The sequence below is a fragment of the Mustela putorius genome, unplaced genomic scaffold (genome assembly GCF_011764305.1).
Source record: "Mustela putorius furo isolate JIRA1106 unplaced genomic scaffold, ASM1176430v1.1 tig00003937_pilon_pilon_pilon, whole genome shotgun sequence".
In the NCBI taxonomy this organism is placed as follows: domain Eukaryota; kingdom Metazoa; phylum Chordata; class Mammalia; order Carnivora; family Mustelidae; genus Mustela; species Mustela putorius.
This window is the reverse complement of record NW_025422082.1, coordinates 5,641,850-5,660,383: the sequence shown is the minus strand read 5'-3', so window position 1 is coordinate 5,660,383 and position 18,534 is coordinate 5,641,850.

The window sequence follows — 18,534 nt, the reverse complement described above, 5'->3', positions numbered from 1 at the left end:
CTCCCTGCTGAGCAGAGAGCCTGATGCGGGATTCTATCCCAGAACCCTGAGATCATGATTGAAGCCGAAGGCAGAGGCTTAACCCACTGAGCCCACCCAGGCACCACTTCATTGGCCATTTCTCTGACAGCTTTCAAGGTTCTTGCCTTCTTTCCCAGAGCATCAACAAAAAGGTAGCTTCATGCTCACATGAACATCTAGAGGGGGTAAGACCAGACTTCTTCTTTTTTTTTTTTTTAAATTTAATTTCTTTTCAATGTAACAGAATTCATTGTTTATGCACCACACCCAGTGTGTCATGCAAGGGACCAGACTTCTTGAAGAAGATGCTCTAAATAGCCTAAGAAAAGTCTCTTTTTGAAAGCTATTATCACTCCTTCTCCTTTTCCTGGAAGAGATATATGTCTTTGGACTCCTATTAGGCTAAGGTGGACCCCCTTGCCTTGCTCTGCCTTTAGCTGGAAGTACTCTTCAGGGCACCTTAGTCATTCCCAAAAGGACCCTAAATAAATCCAGCTTTGGGATCTTAGCAAACTTCTTTTATTATAGCCTAGAATAAGGGTCTCATATGCAAATAAATCAGTCGCAGTCATCCACAATAAAGACTTCATTTCTCCTACAGCCTGCTGGAAGTTTTTAGTTCTATTGTGTTCATTTACTCTCTTTTGGCCTGTCAGAGAACATACAGATAAGAGGGCTAAATCCTAGAGATGTGAGGATTTGCATATGAGGCAAAGCCACCCTTGAGACGCAAGTGGCTGCATTTGGAGAAGGAGCCATACATGGGGATCACCTTGCTCAGCTGCCATTCAGGCACCATTTTGTTTCTTGCAGCAATGGAAGAGTTAAGCTGCTGGCTAATTAGGACACCTATTCCTGGATTGTGGTCTGGTTATCTGAAAAGGAAATACCAAAGTGGGTAGGCCAATTTGTGGTTTTAAATTAAGTACTATAGTAAAGAATACCTACCTTTCTGTCTCACCCCATTTAGGCTGATGCTTTTTATTCTCTGCATGGCTTTACAAAGAAAATTGCTGACTCATTCTATTCTCCTGTCTCCAGGATAAGAGGGTATAAATAATTTACTTAAAGATACCAAGACAAGCAGTGGTTTTGAGTTTGTTACCTTCCTGGCCTGAATTGCTTTTGTGACACTGATTTAAACTAAAAAAGGCCACTGATGGCTGCTGTGAACTTCTAGTTTGGTCAAAACTAGTCCATTTGCGCAAACTCCTATCCTTGAAGGTTAAATAAATATTTCATAGTGCCTCTAGTCAGGTGTATGGAACACAGACATTTTCAAGGGCAAGACTGGAACTGAAGTGGAGATTCTGAATGATTTTGAATAAAGAGCCCCGGTCACCATAAGGTACCACACATATAGTTCAATGGATGGCTTATTTTTTATCCAAGAACTTAAAAGTTTTCGACCTGGAAGCTTCAGGCAAATTCTAGTCACTGACCAGAGGAATACTTTGTGCACTTAGCCTGTGACTCTGAAGTCGTCTGAAACTCGGGAGTTCTTACGGATCGCTGCTGGCTGGGTGGCGCGCCTGACGAACTGGACCCCAGGCTGCCGAATCCAGATGGTGAACAGACAAAGGGAAAATAAGAGAAGACTTGGGGAAGAGAAAAATGGGAAGAGAATAGAGACCCATCCTCCTCTGTTTCCCTCTCTATGCCTGCCCCTCTCTGTTGGTCTGAGTCTGTCTGTCTGAGGGGTCCTGTATCCTTCCCTCTGCCCTACCCTCATTACCCCCCATGCATTCCCAGTTGCACTGCCGACCTTTGCTCTCATTCATTTGTGCTTCTCTACCATGAGACTCTTGCATTCGTCACCCCGGTTTCTGCCTCAACTCAACTTAATGTGTAGAAAGACAAAGAGCAGATTTCACAGAGTCACGGATCTTCTACTGTGAGAGGTAATTACTTGGTAGAAGAGGGCGGATGGGGAAGCGTCAATGCTACCACATTCCCCGGTAACACCCAGGTCCGAAGCTGCTCATCAAAACGTACCCTTTCCTGACAAACTGCCTCTCTCAACCGTGCTCCGTTTAGCCACAACCAACTCATCAGAGGTGACACGTGGGATGAAGCCAATTTGTTAACCTTAATTTAATAATTTCGTTGAAACTGCACGGATTGATTTCAAGTGTTGGCTTTCAAGCCACTCAGGGGCATCACCTGGTGTTTTAATCAAGGTAGCAGCAGCATATAAAACAAACAATCAGTTGCACTAGATAAGCATGGACTCCGATTGTGATTTGCTAATTGTTCTGACTGCTTGTCCTTCTACTGAACTCATTTCAGAGAGACAGAAATACTTATTTCTTGGACTTCTCAAATTATTTTGTAAGCAGCCAAGGCTGTACTTGCTCGGTTTTTATAGTTTGGGTTACTGGCTTCCCTTGTGTTCTTACACTCTGGAGGAATCCGTCATATTCAGACTCTTGGTTACTAGCAATTTATTTATTTATTTACTTAGAGAGTGGGGGTGGGGAGTGGAGGGCAGAGAGAAAGGAAGAGAGAATCTTAAGATGCCACCCGCTGAGTGGGGAGCCAAATGTAGGGTTCTATCTCACAACCCTGAGATGGAAATCGGGAGGCAAACACTTCAAGGATTGAGCCACCCAGGCGCCCCAGGTTACTAGCAATGTAGATTATTACCACACCTACCAGTCCCAGATGGAAATGTCTCCTGGCAGAGTAATAGCTAGCTCCGTGCTCTGCTGCACCCAAAGCCCCAAATGAGGGGGGCCTCTGAGCTCCCATTCTTAACCTACTTGAAAGTCAACACTTCCATGAAAGGACGTGTATTTCTCTCTCCTGGTCTCATGCTTGGCCTTGGCCTCCGGTTTCCATTTCTCTTACTCTATTAAAGCAGCTCTTTGGGAGGACACCAGTGGTGCTTTATAAGTCAAGTGATCTATTCTTAGTTCTTCATTATCCTGGAGTCTCCACTGAACTTGATAGTTCTGATTCCTTCTCCTTTCCCACATCCAGCACACCTCTAGCCACTCCCTCACTCTGTGAAACTCTATCCTTTGCCTGTCCTTAAAATTTACTCTTCTGATTCTCCTCCTGCTACTCAGACTGCCCCTCTGTCTCCTGAAATGATTCTTTACTCTTCTTTCTGTACCTGAGGGCGCTTATTCCATTCTTATGACTTTAGTTGACATTGATACTCCATTGATTCTAGAAGACGTAAGTTGTGTCTCAAAAGGATAACTACATTCTATTCCGTCAAAAAAATAATGGGCTAAAAAAAAAAAAAAAAAAAAAAAAAAGTAATGGGCTAAATACCTACCTGTAGAAGATCCTGTTTGAAATGCGTGTATCTCCAGGTCAGTTTTCTTACCCAAAGCCCAGTGCTTAACTCCAAGAACCTATGAATTATTCCATTTGGAGTCTTCAGTTGTACCCCAGTCACATCAGACTGCATTCACTGCCTTTTCCCCCAAACAGACCCAGTCTCTTTGGCCCCACTCTGTCCATGGTATCATCACTTTCAAGTTACTTAGATTTAATGATTTAAAACTGCCTATGATGTAATCCTCTTTGTCCTTCAAGTATCTCATGTCTCCTCCATTCCTGCCCAGTATCTCATGTCTCCTCCATTCCTGCCCTAATTCTTCAGGCTTCCTTACCATTTGCCCAGATTGCTGTGACTTCTGCGCTGGACGTTTCTTATCTGGACATGTCTATGTTTCTCTTTGTGTCACTTTCCTGGAAAGGAATTTTCAGGGTATCTGTATATATTATTGGTTCATTGCTTCATGTCCAAGCTTCTCAGTCCAATGTTTAAGGTCATCTGCCAACTTTTATTTCTTTTTCTTTTTTTTAAAGATTTTATTTATTTATTTGACAAAGAGAGCAATCACAAGTAGGCAGAGAGGCAGAAAGAAACAGAGGGAGAAGCAGGCTCCCTGCTGAGCAGAGAGCCTGATTTGGGGCTCTATCCCAGGACCCTGAGATCATGACCTGAGCCGAAGGCAGAGGCTTACCCATTGAGCCACTCAGGCACCCCATCGACCAATTTTCTAATGATATTTTCCATTCTTCCTCAACTTGCATCATGCTACTGTCCCACTAACTCCCCACGCTCAGTTCTGCTTCCATGAATGTATACCATTATCTTCACCCAGAATGCCCTTTCTCTACCGTGCATCTAGCCAAATTATAGTTGTCATCTAAGATTTTGTTTGTGTGCAGCTTCTTCTATAAAATCTTTCATCCTTATCATCTAGAAAATCTGATTATTCCTACCCAATTTAGCATTGCTGCCACTGCAGTGAATCATGTAGTCATTCTCTGTCTCGTGTTAGGTAATCCTATCTTTCACTTTAGTTGCAGAATTTTTTTTTTTTTAAGATTTTATTTATGTATTTGACAGAGAGAGAGACAGCGAGAGAGGGAATACAAGCAGACTGAGTGGGAGAGGGAGAAGCAGGCTTCCGGCTGAGCAGGGGACACCCTTCCCCACCCCCTCGCAATGTGGGCCTCGATCCCAGGACCCTAGGATCATGACCTGAGCTGAAGAACATAGAGGCTTAACGACTGAGCCGTCCAGGTGCCCTTTGTTGTAGGACTCTTGTTGGAGGGATCTTTTACCTAGTTTCTACAGTCTCCGGGGAACTCAGCATTGTTTTGACAAATAACAGATATTCAATAAATACTACCTTGATTTACTCCTCCTTAATTTAGCAAATATTTATTTGAATAAATGTTTAGGTAAATAAATTAAAGATGGACTGATTGATTGATTCTGTCTATTGATTTGGTTTGGTACTTAGCTCGCTTCTCTGAACTTTAATCTGAGTGATGAGGGACACCTAATATTTTATTCCCATCCATCTCCAATCAAATCCTGGAATATACTCCATAAATAAACTGTTGGGATCAAGACATACCTTCAGTCACTTTCAGGTGCAATTATGGTGAAGAGAACGTTAGTATCTGAATGTTAATGACAAAGTGAATCCCTGCCAAATGATTTTTTGCTTTGAAACATCAAAGAAACAATATAAATCTCATTTAAAAGGTAAATTAAACTGTGGTTCTTTTCCTAGAAGTGACACACTAAAAACAAGATTTTTCTTCCTAAATTAAGAAAAAAAATAGTGTCTCAAAAATCATAACAAGAGGTACCTGAAATCTAGCTTCTATTTAGTACAAAGCATTTTTAGGGATTAAGTGAGACACGTAGTAACACTGTGGTTCTTACTCTGGAAGAATTTTGAGCACTAGCAAGTGTCAGTATCTTCTAGAACTCACTGTCCTTCAGTTAAATTTATACACCACTAATACATTTCAGCTTATCATTTAATTACTTATATTATAATATAAGCATTGTTCTGGGCTGAATTGTGTCCTCCTCAAGTTCATCCGCTAAAGCCCTAACTCACCAGTAAATTTCAGAATGGGACTGTATTTGGAGGCTGGGTCTTTAAAGAGGTGATTATGAAAATTGGTCTGTTAAGATGAGTCCTAATCCAATCTGCGTGGTGTCTTTGTAAGAAGAGGAAATTTGGACAAGAGGAGACACAAGGGACGCGTGCGCACAGAGGAACACCACATGAAGAAACAACAAAGGGGTGAAAGGCAGAAAAGGCCCAGGGGAGGCCTCAGAGAAGACCAACCCTGTCAGCACCTTGATCTTGGACCTCTAGCCTCGAGAGCTGTGAGAAATAAATGTCTGCTGTTTAAGCCAAGCAGTGGGTGATTTTTGCTATGGCAGCCGAAGCAAATGAACAGGCTATAAACTCCTTGAAAGCAGGGATCATATTTCATTCACAGTGTGATGCTTCAGACACAACTGATAATAAATGACCTTGCGCAGTGTCATGGAAATGAACTTGTAGTTTGTTTGCCTCATTAGGAAGCTCGTTCTTAGAATACTGGCTGAGTATCTACCGCGTGCTTAGTGCTGTTCTGGATATTCTGGTTGGTACTAAGATGAGTGAAGCAGAGACTATCTCTCCAATGAAAGCATTGGACCATTTGGCTCAAGAGACCATTATGGAAAGTCTGGAATTATCTGGAGACATGACACCATGACTATATGTACTGAGATGTGCAAACATTGCAAAATCCGTAAATGTTCAGTGGTTTGCCCCTTGTTCCATGCAATAGTTGTTTGCTTTATTCACTATTGTATCCCTAGGTCTTTTTTACCAGTTGGCATTAACTGATGCTTTTGTGTTTGAAAACCTTGGGCTCTGCTGGTGAAAGAAATGAAAAACATGAATTTTTCCTTCAAGACAATAAAAAAAATAGCCAGCCTTTCTTAATTTTCTTACCAGAGATTAGACTTAAATAGGCTATTACAGAATAAGCCCTTTTTTTATTTTTTTAAAGATTTTATTTATTTATTTGACAGACAGAGATCACAAGTAGGCAGAGAGGCAGGCAGAGAGAGAGGAAGGGAAGCAGGCTCCCTGCTGAGCAGAGAGCCCGATGTGATGCAGGCCTCCATCCCAGGACCCTGGGATCATGACTTGAGCCGAAGGCAGAGGCTTTAACCCACTGAGCCACCCAGGTGCCCCCAGAATAAGCCTTTTAAAATTTGGTACAGTGCCATTAAACCATGGCTATTAGCAGTTATTGATATACTTGGTCCTAGGCTGGTCTTAACATATAGAGAATACTTCTAACATAATTTTGATTTTTAGGTGCTATGTGCAAAGAAAGTACTTTTAGATAGACTTACCCAATGAAGTAAAGATTAAATTAAGGTACTAAGCACGTACCTTGCTCCCAAATCTCATGAAATTATTGAAAATATGTATTTATTTGTCTACCTGTGCATCTGGCTGTCTTAACCTCTACAGGGAAACATAAATAATATAATCAATTGGCGAGAAATTTTGAAGAATTCTTAAAATATGGGAAGAGACAGAGAATCTGGTTGCAGAAAGTGAATATGTAGAAAGCAACAACAGCACGAAACACTGAAGGAGGAACTTTGTAGAGCTAAGGACAGTTTGGGGAAACTTAAGCTCAAACTAAGCAAGCAGAAGATCTAATGCCTGTGGAAATAGAATTCACAGAAGAGAAGGAAGAGCATTTTCGTGTATTTTTTAATTTATATTTTTAGATAGATGTTGTATCTATGCTAACTAGAAACTCAACTAGACATTCACAAAAAATATTTTAATCCTTTAATTAAAAATGTGAACAATTTTCTGGCTCCAGAGGTGTAGATGTAACTAACACCTTGCACTGCCTCATATAAAAAGCAGTTAATTTCTCCCTTGCTTATAAAAACCAGCTCTCGCACACTGGACCCACACTAGTTCAGTTTGCACTGGGCTATCATGGGTTGTTAACATTTGAACAATTCATAAACAATATTGGTAACATCACCTCCCCTTCTCTCCCCTCCCCCCAACATACAACCACCACCATCACCACCACCAACTGTTAATGACTGACTGAATGGACATGTGAAAGACAAGTCGTGGAGTGCTGTTGGTGTGACAGTAATGGGAACATAAAGAAGGCAGAGTCTAAGAAGCAAACATGGGTGGCGTGTCTCTGGACTTGGAAGTGGAGGATAACAAGAGTGTCCAGTCTGTACTGGGGGTCATCTCTCCATCAGGCCATTTCAGCGTCATCACATGGGAGTCTTCCCACTGACACCCCCCTTCCTTCTAAGTATAATTTGACTTGCTGTGCAGCTTTGTTATCAGGGAAAGATACCCCTGTCATTTGCCTGGAATTTGAAAATTATAGGTTTTAGTGCAAATGAATCCATCAACAGTGTAGTTTTTACATACACATTTACATACACGTTTCTTTGATTTGGATTATCATCATCCAGAACTCCAGAGTCCCATCACCTCTGTGTGTACTAACCAGCAAATTTGCAAGCCTGTAGGACTCGGAGCCTCCTTCTGGAATGGGAGACTGAGCCCACTTTCCATGAGGACTTGTAAGAGATGCTCCTGAGGCAGAAACCTTTCCTGACTTAGCAGCTCCCTTCTGTAACCACTAGTTTAAACTAATGGCACTAACAAAAGGGGAAGCTTTGGATTCCATTTCTAGCATCTTCATCATCTAGGAAAAGTTGGTGGATTATCTCCCCTCATCTTATCTCCCTGCAATGAGGAACTGAAAAAGAAATATCATATGGAGTAAATAATCCCTAACCCATCTCTACTCCCACTGGATGGGGTCAGAAAATTGGTCTCTTGTGCCAAGAACTGAGTTAGTGACTAGCATATGAGGTGTACAGTCCAACTTTCAGTACTGAAGAAGGCTGAAGACAAGGTCCTTGATGAGAAATTGGAAGCTACATGGAGAATTAAGCCAAAACTCAGGGGAAAGTGGGGCAAACTTAGCAACTGGGTTGAGGACAAGGGCAGAGCAAGATGGGCATGTGAGTTCACCTAAGGCAGAATGGGCATCACTTTCAGGCTGGTGGATCCACATTGTTTGTAAATGCCTCTCCTGGTCTTGTCCATCTCAGGAATCGGAAGATCTAAGGATGCACAACTCTGCTTAGGGATCCAAGATTCAAAAGCTTAGATAATGGCATTTTAAGTCCAGGAAGTTAGAGAACTCCTAGCTAATTCTGGCAGGAAAGAGTGGGAACCTAACATAGGTTGAAGGTTCTAGACCCCCAAAAAGCACAAGATCAGTAAAGTGTCAGTGATGAGCAGAGACACCAAATTTTGATGCTAATATCGGCATATTAGCATCACTAATGGTGCTGTACCATTACCTAGACAGGCTTTCTAGTACTGTTTAAGGATAATATATTTTGGGCTAATTTTGACCGAGATATCACCTGATCAGGGACTAGGGCTAGCCAGAAAAGACAGGATAAAAGACACCTTAAGTAAAAGATAATAGAAATGATCAAGCAGGGGCGCCTGGGTGGCTCAGTGGGTTAAAGCCTCTGCCTTCTGCTCAGGTCATGATCTCAGGGTCCCGGGAACAAGCCCTGGGTTGGGCTCTCTGCTCAGCAGGTAGCCTGCTTCTTCCTCTCTATCTTTGCCTGCCTCTCTGCCTACTTGTGATCTCTGTCTGTCAAATAAATAAATAAAATCTTTAAAACAATTATATTAAAAAAAAAGAAATGATCAAGCAATTAGAGAAATTGGCATAAGTGGCATCTTTTGGATCTGATTTTATGATAACAATAATGATGGAATGATGATAATCATAACAATGACAGCTACCACTTATATGTTATTTATAATGTGCCAAAGTGTTGTACAGTGTTTTATATATATGATAATCCCTTAGACAAATATGATCAATAGGTATTATCATATCCATTTTACAGATGAGGAAATTAAGGTATAGAGAGATTATCTTAGCCAAAGTCATATAACTAATAAAAGGCAGAGGAAGCATATAAAACATATCTGATACATTACCTTTATTCATTCATTCATTCATTATGTTCAATTAGCCAGCATATAGTACATCATTTGTTTTTGATGTAGTGTTCAGTGCTTTATTAGTTGCATATAACACCCAGTGCTCATCACCATACACGCCCTCCTTAATACCCAACATGCAATACCTATATTTTAAAATAAAGTTTTATTGGGACACAGTCACAGCCATTAGTTTTTGTACTGTCCATGGCTGCTCTCATTCTACCATGGCAGAGCTAAGTAGCTTGTGATAGAGACCACATGGTCCATAAAGTCCAAAGTATTTACAGTTGGACTTAAGCAGAAAGTTTGCTGTTCTCTGATTTAGACCATCAAAAGCCCATGCTCTTGACAATGCTGACTATAGGCTTTCAGGATCTCTGCCACCCTAACATAACAGTGCAGCTGTTGGTTATGTTCTACGGCTTTTCTGGCCACCATTTCAGACTATAGGCTTCCCATCTCCAATCTCCCCCCAAGAAAGACTTCTTATGACTCTAAGTCTGGGGCTAGACCAAGGCTCAGACATCACTAGTTACTACTATTGATGCTGACAGAAGGTGGGATGGCAAATAAAGAAGCTGATTTGGGGGATGAGGTGGAATTGGGAGACTGAAGCCAACCGAAAGGAAGGTGCATGGTAATGTGGGAGCTGGTCTAATACTCGGGGGGGCGAACTGAGACTCCCAGAAGTGCTTACCTGAAAAGAGCAGAACACAGGAAAGGGGTTCTGGGATAAAAAAGTCAAGGCCTTTCTCCCCCACTTCCTTTCCCAATTTAATTTAATTTCTTTAAAAATATTTTAAAAAAATTATTGTGTTCAATTAGCCAGCATAGAGTAGATCATCAGTTTTTGAAGTACTGTTCAAAGATTCATTAGTTGCATGTAACACCCAGTGCTCATCACCCCATGTGCCCTCCTTAATATCCATCTCCAGGTTACTCCATCCCCCAGCCCCCTCCCTTCTGTAACCAGTTTGGTTCCTGGAGTCCAGAGTTTCTCATGGTTTGTCTCCCTCTCTGATTTCTTCCCATTCACTTTTCCCTCCCTTCCCCTGTGGTCCTCCAAGCTATTCCTTATGTTCCACCTATGAGGGAAACCATATGATAATTGTCTTTCTCTGCTTGACTCATTTCACTTAGCATAATCCCTTTCAGTTCTGTCCATGTCAATGCCAGTCAAGGCGTTTTGCTGGAGTTCAGTCAGAAGCCAAGAATCCAAAGAACAAGCAGAACAAATGGGCCGTAAATGGGCTCATCCCAGGCTTTGGCTTCCCTAGAAAAGCAGTCCCACCACAGCCAGTTTTTTGGTCTATGGTTGGCCGCTGCTCTGATAGGGTGAGAATTCCTAGCTCTTGCTTCACCTCTACTCTCACCCTAAAATGCAGAAAAGCTTGGTTTCAAGATGCAATAGAGAGCCACATCTTCCCTTAGCTCATGGTAGCTTCTAAGAGACACCCTCCATGCTTGCACACAGATGAGCAGTTCTCAAACCCCTGATATACTGGGTCTGTAGCCTTAGCTCAGCTCATGAGCATATAGCATCATAATAGAAGTAAACATATCAGAACGTTCCCTGACCACATCATCCATTTTTGTACATGGATCAGATCTATTTTCACTCTCTACAAACTGGAATATTGTTCCAGAGTTCTTGGCCTCTGGGGGAAAAAGAAAGAAGATTGTCCTCTTTTCTCTTTCTTTTTTCTTCAAAATTGCTTTGCAAAAACCTATGAATCTAATTTTCATTTCCCTTCCATTGTCTTCTTCAGTAAATTATTCCCAACAGACACAGAAATGTCAAGGTTACCTCATAAAGAAAGCAAAACTCTGGAAACCAAATAAATGAAAGCAAATATTTCTTGCAGCCTACCCAGTCTAGGACCAGGAGCTACGAGACTCGCTTTTGTTTAGGCTACATGCCATGTATGCTAGATCCTTTCCAGATATTCATAAATAATGTATTTCATATAAGTAGCATCTGAATCAATGATGGAGGACAATGACTCTGTGATCCCCTGGTTGCAGAAAGTGCCCATGACTGGGATACAATCAACAGTCCCACATGGTGTGTGAGATAGCTCTTCTCTAATGTGAGCAGGAGCAGTAGCTCCAATAGGAAAGCATATGCCAAGTCCTCACTAATTTCACTCAAAACAGAAAGAAGTCCCAGGAATATGGCTTAGAGAGTGAGGGTATTTATAATGTGATCACATCTACACTGATTATGAGTCACGGTCAATGTCCAGGACACCATTCCATGTGGCTAAAACATCACTGAGAGTAATGAAACATATTTCCAGGGCTTCCAGGGAAATGCTAAAGCAACTGACATCCAGATCACAGGGTAGGAAACTGGTCCTTTGGAAGGAGGATACTATGAAGTGAGAACCAACTGTATCATGGTTTTGAATGGCATAAACCAAGCTTTTTAACCTCCCTTCCTTTTGGTAGAAACCTTAACTGAATGTCAAGAAGAAATAAAATACCTGAATTTGGGGGCGCCTGGGTGGCTCAGTGGGTTGAGGCAGGGTCCTGGGATTGAACCCCACATTGGGCTTTCTGCTCAGTGGGGAGCCTGCTTCCCCCTCTCTCTCTGCCTGCCTCTCTGCCTACTTGTGATCTCTGTAAAATGAATAAATAAAATCTTAAAAAAAAAATTAAAAAATTAAAAAAAAAACAAACCCAACCCTGAATTTGTTTGTTAAAGGAAATAATGTAATTAACAACATCACAGAGAAACTGTAGGCTTTAGCCTTTTTTCTATAAACATAAATATATTGCCTTTACATAAAATGTTTTTACTGAAAAATTGTTTTAAAAATTAATGATAGAATACTACCAGTCTCAGAGAAATCATTTCAGAGGACAGAGGAAAACGGAATATTTCTCAATGCATTTTATGAGACCAGCACAATCCTGATATCAAAACCTGAGGAAGACATTGCAAGAAAATTATAGTACCTCCCATGGATTTAGATTAAAAAAAAAAAAAAAAAAAGAAGAAGTTATCACCCAGTACTAGCAAATCAAGTCCATCAATAATATAAAGATAATACATGATGGTCAGATGAGGTTTATCTCAGGAATATAAATTGGCTTACCATTTGTAAATCTATCAATGTAATTTGCCATATCAACAGAATAAAGGGAAAGACATATGATCATCTTAATATGTGCAAGAAAATTTGATAAAATTCAACAGATGTTCATCATTAAAATTCTTATCAAACAGGAAATAGAAGCTTCCTCAATCTGACAAAAAATGTCTACGAAAAACCTACAGTTAACATCTTAATAGTAAAATATTGAATGTTTTTCTCTAAGATCTAGAAAAAATAAATGATGTCTGCTGACAGTAGTTCTATTCAACATTGTATTAGAAGACCTAGCTAGTGGAAAAGTATAAAAAGAAATTTAAGGATCAATGGTTGAAAAGCAAGATGTAAAAACTATCTTTTATATGTCAGTTCAGACCTGACATGATGGCATGTTAGGAAGTCTCAAGGAATCTGCAAACTACTTTAACTAATACATAATTTAGGAAGGCTGAAGGAGACACATTAATATCTACAAATCCATTATTTATTTACACTAGTAACAAAAAGTTAAAAAATGAAATTTAAAAAACAAACCATTTTAAAACTCCCCCATTATCTGGGACTACACTTAACAAAAGGAAGGCAAGACCTCCAGCTGAAAAGTACAAAACATTGTTGAGAGATAGTAAGGAAGATATAATAAGTGGAAAGACATAATCATTCACTTGAAACCTCAAATTGTTAAGATGTTAATTCTTATCAAATTGATTTACTGATGCATGCTATTCCAATTAAAATCAGTATTTGTAGAAGTTTATGAGCTGATTCCAAGATGCATATGAAATGCAAAGGACATAAAATATTCAGGACAATCTTGAAGAAGAATGCAGTTAGAGGAATGAAAATTAGTGTAGCATGCATCCTAGACCTAGAAGTGGAAGTTAAATTTATATATTTTGTGGAAGAGAGCTTAGAAGAATATCTTCATGGTCTATATGTAACAAAGATCACTTTGGACACAAAAAGCAGTAATCATTAAAAAAAACAAATGATGAACTAGACTTCTCCAGACTTAGAAAACTTCTGCTTCTCAAAAAAAAAAAAAAAATGTTGGTGGCTGGTTGGCTCAGGTCTTGATCCTAGCTAGCTAGGGTCCTGGGATCGAGTCCTACATCGGGCTCCATGCTCAGCAGAGAGCCTGCTTCTCCTTCTCCCCCTGCCTGCTGCTATGCCTGCTTGTGGTCTCTATCTCTCTGTCAAATAAATACATAAAATCTTAAAAAAAAAAAAGCAAAAAAAACCAGACAGTGTTGGGAAAGTCAGATGGCAAGCCATAGACTGGGAGAAAATACTGAAATGCATATATTTAGCAAAAGATTTGTATTGAGAGTATATAAAGAATTCCTACAAATCAAAAAACAACAATTCAATATGAAAATGAGCAAAATATTTGAAGAAATGCTCAACAAGTGAAGTCACCTGAAGGTAGACTGAGTGTACAAATAGGTGTTTGGCATTCAACATCAGGTAAATCTCAAAGAAAAGCACAATGGTACATTTATTACTTTCAGGACAGCTAAAGAAAAGAAACAATAAAAAAGTTGGTGAAGATGATGAGCAGCTGCTATACTTATATTTTCCGGGTGCAAGTATATGTTGGTACCACCAGTTTGGAAAACTCTTTGATGATTTCTAATAAAATTAAATATATACCTATACATACATATCTATGACCCAGCAATTCCACACCAAAATATTTCTGCAAGGGATAAAGGTATATGTCCACAAAATGACTTGCACAAAAATATTCAGCTAAATTCCAGTGACACCCAAATGTCCATCAGTAGGGAAATAAACAAGTTGTAGCATATTTCTACCATGGGATATTACACAAAAAGAACAGACTACTGATACATATAGCAACATGGATGAATCTCAAAAATATTACATTAAGTGGGAGAAGCCAAGCACAAAAGAGTATAGATACTGCATGATTTCATTCCAATAAATGAATCTGTTTCTGTGGGGTTAGGAATAGTCAAAATGGGGCACCTGGCTGGCTCAGGCAGGAGAGTGTATTACTACTCTTGATCTTGGGGTTATGAGTTTGGGTCCCATGTTGGGTGTAGAGGTTACTTAAAAATAAAATCTTACAAAAAAAAAAAGAATGGTCAAAATAATTTTTTGAAGATTTCATTTATTTATTAGAGAGAGAGACAGCACAAGCAGGGGGAGGTGCAGGCGGAGGGAGAGGGAGAAGCAGTCTCCCCACTGAGCAGAGAGCTAGACGCAGGGCTCCATCCCAGGACCCTGAGATCATGACCTGAGTTGAAGGCAGCTGCTTAACTGACTAAGCCATCAAAGTGCCCCTAGTCAAAATAATTCTATGGTGTTTAGAATCAGAACAGTAGCTGCCAGGAGTGGGGGATGGATTAGACTGGGAAGGGGCGGAAAGAGTTTATTGGGAAGATAAATGTTCTTTATGTTGATCAAAATATGATTACACATTTGTCAAAATTTATCAAATGATACACTTAAGGTTTATGAATTTTACTGTGTGTAGATGATGCCTCAGTAAAGTGCAAAACACAAAAAGCGGATAGTGAGTGGAACAAGACTGCTACAGACAGTGAGTGCCACAGGAAATCGGAGGAGAGAAGCATGACTCACCAGGAAGGATGGATGAGTAAGCCCTCAGGGAGTAGGTAGAAAAGGAACTGAGCGCTGTAGGTTGGCCGGTATTCATAGGGAAGGGATGAAAGGGCTGCGGTGGGTGGTTTCACCTAGCCCAACCCCTGCAAAGAGCTTCTAGTAATTCCCTATCCTGGGTGCTCACACCAGCACTGTGGCTCCTGATGAGTCAGAATCACCAGAATGCGCCTTCAGTAGAAGATCTCTTTTTGTAACTTACTGACAGATGGAAAGAAGGATAAGGCGTACTAAAAACTCTAGGCCAATCAAATCGCTTTGGTGCTTGCAACAGCCTTACTCAATAATTTGTCAAGTTCTGAGCTTATTTTGAAATCATCTTTCTGCTTGGTTAAACAACACACAAAGTAATGAGTTGGGCAAACTGGAAACACCTCCAGAGCTTTTTGGAAGCTGATGAGCTATAAAATATAGATAGATAAGAAGGAAAATAAAACATCCCTCTTGGGTGTTAATTTTCTTATTTTAAAAAGAGACATTTGACATCATTTCCTAGGCCTCTTCTACTTCTAAGAACATTAAGGTAAAGCTATGATTTGCCGGGCGCCTGGGTGGCTCAGTAGGTTAAGCATCTGCCTTTGGCTCAGGACATGATCTCGGGGTCCTGGGATCCAGCCCTGCATCAGGCTCCCTGCTCAGTGGGGAGCCTGCTTCTCCCTCTCCATCTGCCTGATGCTCCCCCTGCTTGTACTCTCTGTCAAATAAATAACATCTTTAAAAATAAAACCCTATGATTTGCTAATTAACCTAATTATATTCTCTGTCAAATAAAATCTTTTAAAAACCGTATGATTTGGTAATTAATCTGATCATATTCTCTCTCTCTTTTTGTTTTAGAGAGAGAATGAGCTGGCGGGGGCGGGGGTGGGTGGCAGAGGGAGAGAGAGAATGTTAAGCAGGCTCCACACCAGTGCAGATCCCACCTCAGAGCTTGATCTCATGACCCTGACTCATGACTCAAGCTGAAATCAAAAGTCAGATCCACCCAGGCATTCCAATCTAATCATATTCTGAGATGGAAGGTCTTTTATAATATGACCCCAAGATCCTTTACCGTTGAAATCCTACCCAGACCCCCAATAACCACATCCTTCCTCAGACCTTGGTGCCTCTGAGCCCTCCTACTTCATTATGTCCTTCTGTGAAGAATGTGTTTCCATCCAAAATGCTCTGCCCACTGAATCCTTCCCACCCCTCCAGCCCACTTACTCAATAGCGATTCCTTTACTAGGGTTCCCCCTTCCCTGCATCCCTACAGTTTTTGGAATTACTATGATTTATTTGGCAAGTATCATCTTTTGCCTTGTGTTATCATTCACCCTTCAATGCATGTATGTTTTCTACCATCCCTAAATTTAAGGGGAATTAAGATAAAACTTACAAGGTATCTCTCCTTATCCCAATTTCCCATGGCCTCTAGATGTGTTATTTATAATAGATGTTCAACAAATACTAATGGTTAACCAGCTGGTTCATCCAGGTTAGGAAAGATCCCTCGGACACTACTCACATTTTAGAATTATATGATTTTGAAAAAACAGGAATCAAACATGTGCAAATGCCAGTCCCCCAAAGGGGGGCACATTTGACTGGAAAGAATGTTTTCACGAGAAGTCTGGGAAGCAGTGGCAGCTCCAGTCTCAAACCCTGAGACCTTATATTTCCAGTGATGTTGATGAATTGGGATATGTTATCAACAAAGACAGACCAGCTAAATCACAGACGGAGAAGCCTAATACACTTTGGCATCTAATACGCTTTGCTAAATTAAAGTTTAAAAAGGAAGACATAAATAAATAAAATAACTAGTTGAAGGCCAGACTATTAAATGAAAATGAATCCATGAAACCTCCAGAACAAACTATACACCGCTTTGGATACTACTTAATCATGAGACTAAAAATATCCCTCAAACTCTCAGCTCACTTATAAGTTTGCTGAGGATGAATTAGATCGCAAGATGAGAGAATTGGTTGCAAAGGAAATTTGAAGTTCTTTAAAAATTCTAATCTGCTCATCATTACCAGGTAGGTGGAGACCACATAAATGGGGCGCTCTGGTGACATCAATACCCTGCTTATAACAGTTTAATGACTTTCCATGGCCCTTAATATAAAATTCAAAATCTCTCACACTCCACAAAGCCCTGCAAGTTAGGAGGACTTTCGTCCATATCTGCACTCCCATCCCGGTCAACTTGGGCTGCTAAAACAAAATCCCACAGACTAGGTAGCTTATAAACAACAGGTACTTACTGCTCACAGTTGTGGAGACTGGGAAGTCCCAGATCAAGACATTAGAGCAGTCAGATGAAATCCCTCCTTCTGGGGCGCCTGGGTGGCTCAGTGCATTAAGCCTTTGCCTCTGGCTCAGGTTATGCTCTCAGGGTTCTGGGATTGAGCCCTGCATCGGGCTCTCTGCTTGGCAGGGCACCTGCTTCCCCTTCTCTCTCTCTCTGCCTGCCTCTCTGCCTACTGGTGATCTCTCTGTCAATTAAATAATAAATAAAGTCTTAAAACAAAAAAAAAAAGGAAATCCCTCCTTTTGCCTGACAGCTGGTACCTTTTTGTCATGTCCTCATATGGTGGAAGGTTTGGGAACTCTCTGGAGCCTCTTTTACAAGAGCACTAATTCCATTCATAAGAGCCCCGCCCTCATGATTTAAATGCCTCTCAAAGGCTCCACCCACTAATACTAGCACTTTTGGGGATTAGGATTTCAACATATGCATTCTAGGGAGACCCAAACATTCAGACCACAGCAACTCTCTTCTATTTCCCTCTTTCTCTGTACTCTAGTCCACTGGTTTTTTAGTTCTCCAAACACTGCACGTTACTTTCTGCCTCAGGGCCTTAGGACATGCATTTCTCTTCCACTTGGAGTACTCTCCCCTTCTTGCCTAGATACTTCCTACTCATTCACTTCCCTCTGGCCTCATGGTTTTTTGTTGTTCGTTTGTTTTGTAGATTCATTTATTTATTTGAGAGAGAGAACATGAACAGAGGGGGAGAGTGAGTGGGAAAGGGAAAGAGAATCTTAAGCAGACTACCTCCTGAGTGGGAAGCCCGACACAGGGTTCAATCTCATAACCCTGAGATCATAACCTGAGCCCAAATCGAAAGTTGGACGCTCAACTGACTGAGCCACTCAGGTGTCCCAGGCCTCATGTTTTCACGTAGAAGTGCTTGAACTGGAGTCATCCCCATGCCTCTCTATCTTTCCCTTCTGAGCTAGTTTCTTGGAGAGTTTCGGAGGAAGAACTAGGTATGCGTAGCTTAGCTCTTTGTTTTCCTGGTTTGCTGGCCGGAATGACATCTTGAACTGCTTGTGCCCTGGGTAAGAGACATATCCCTGAAGTAAGAAGGGAGGGACTGCACTTGCCCAGCAGGGCCAGT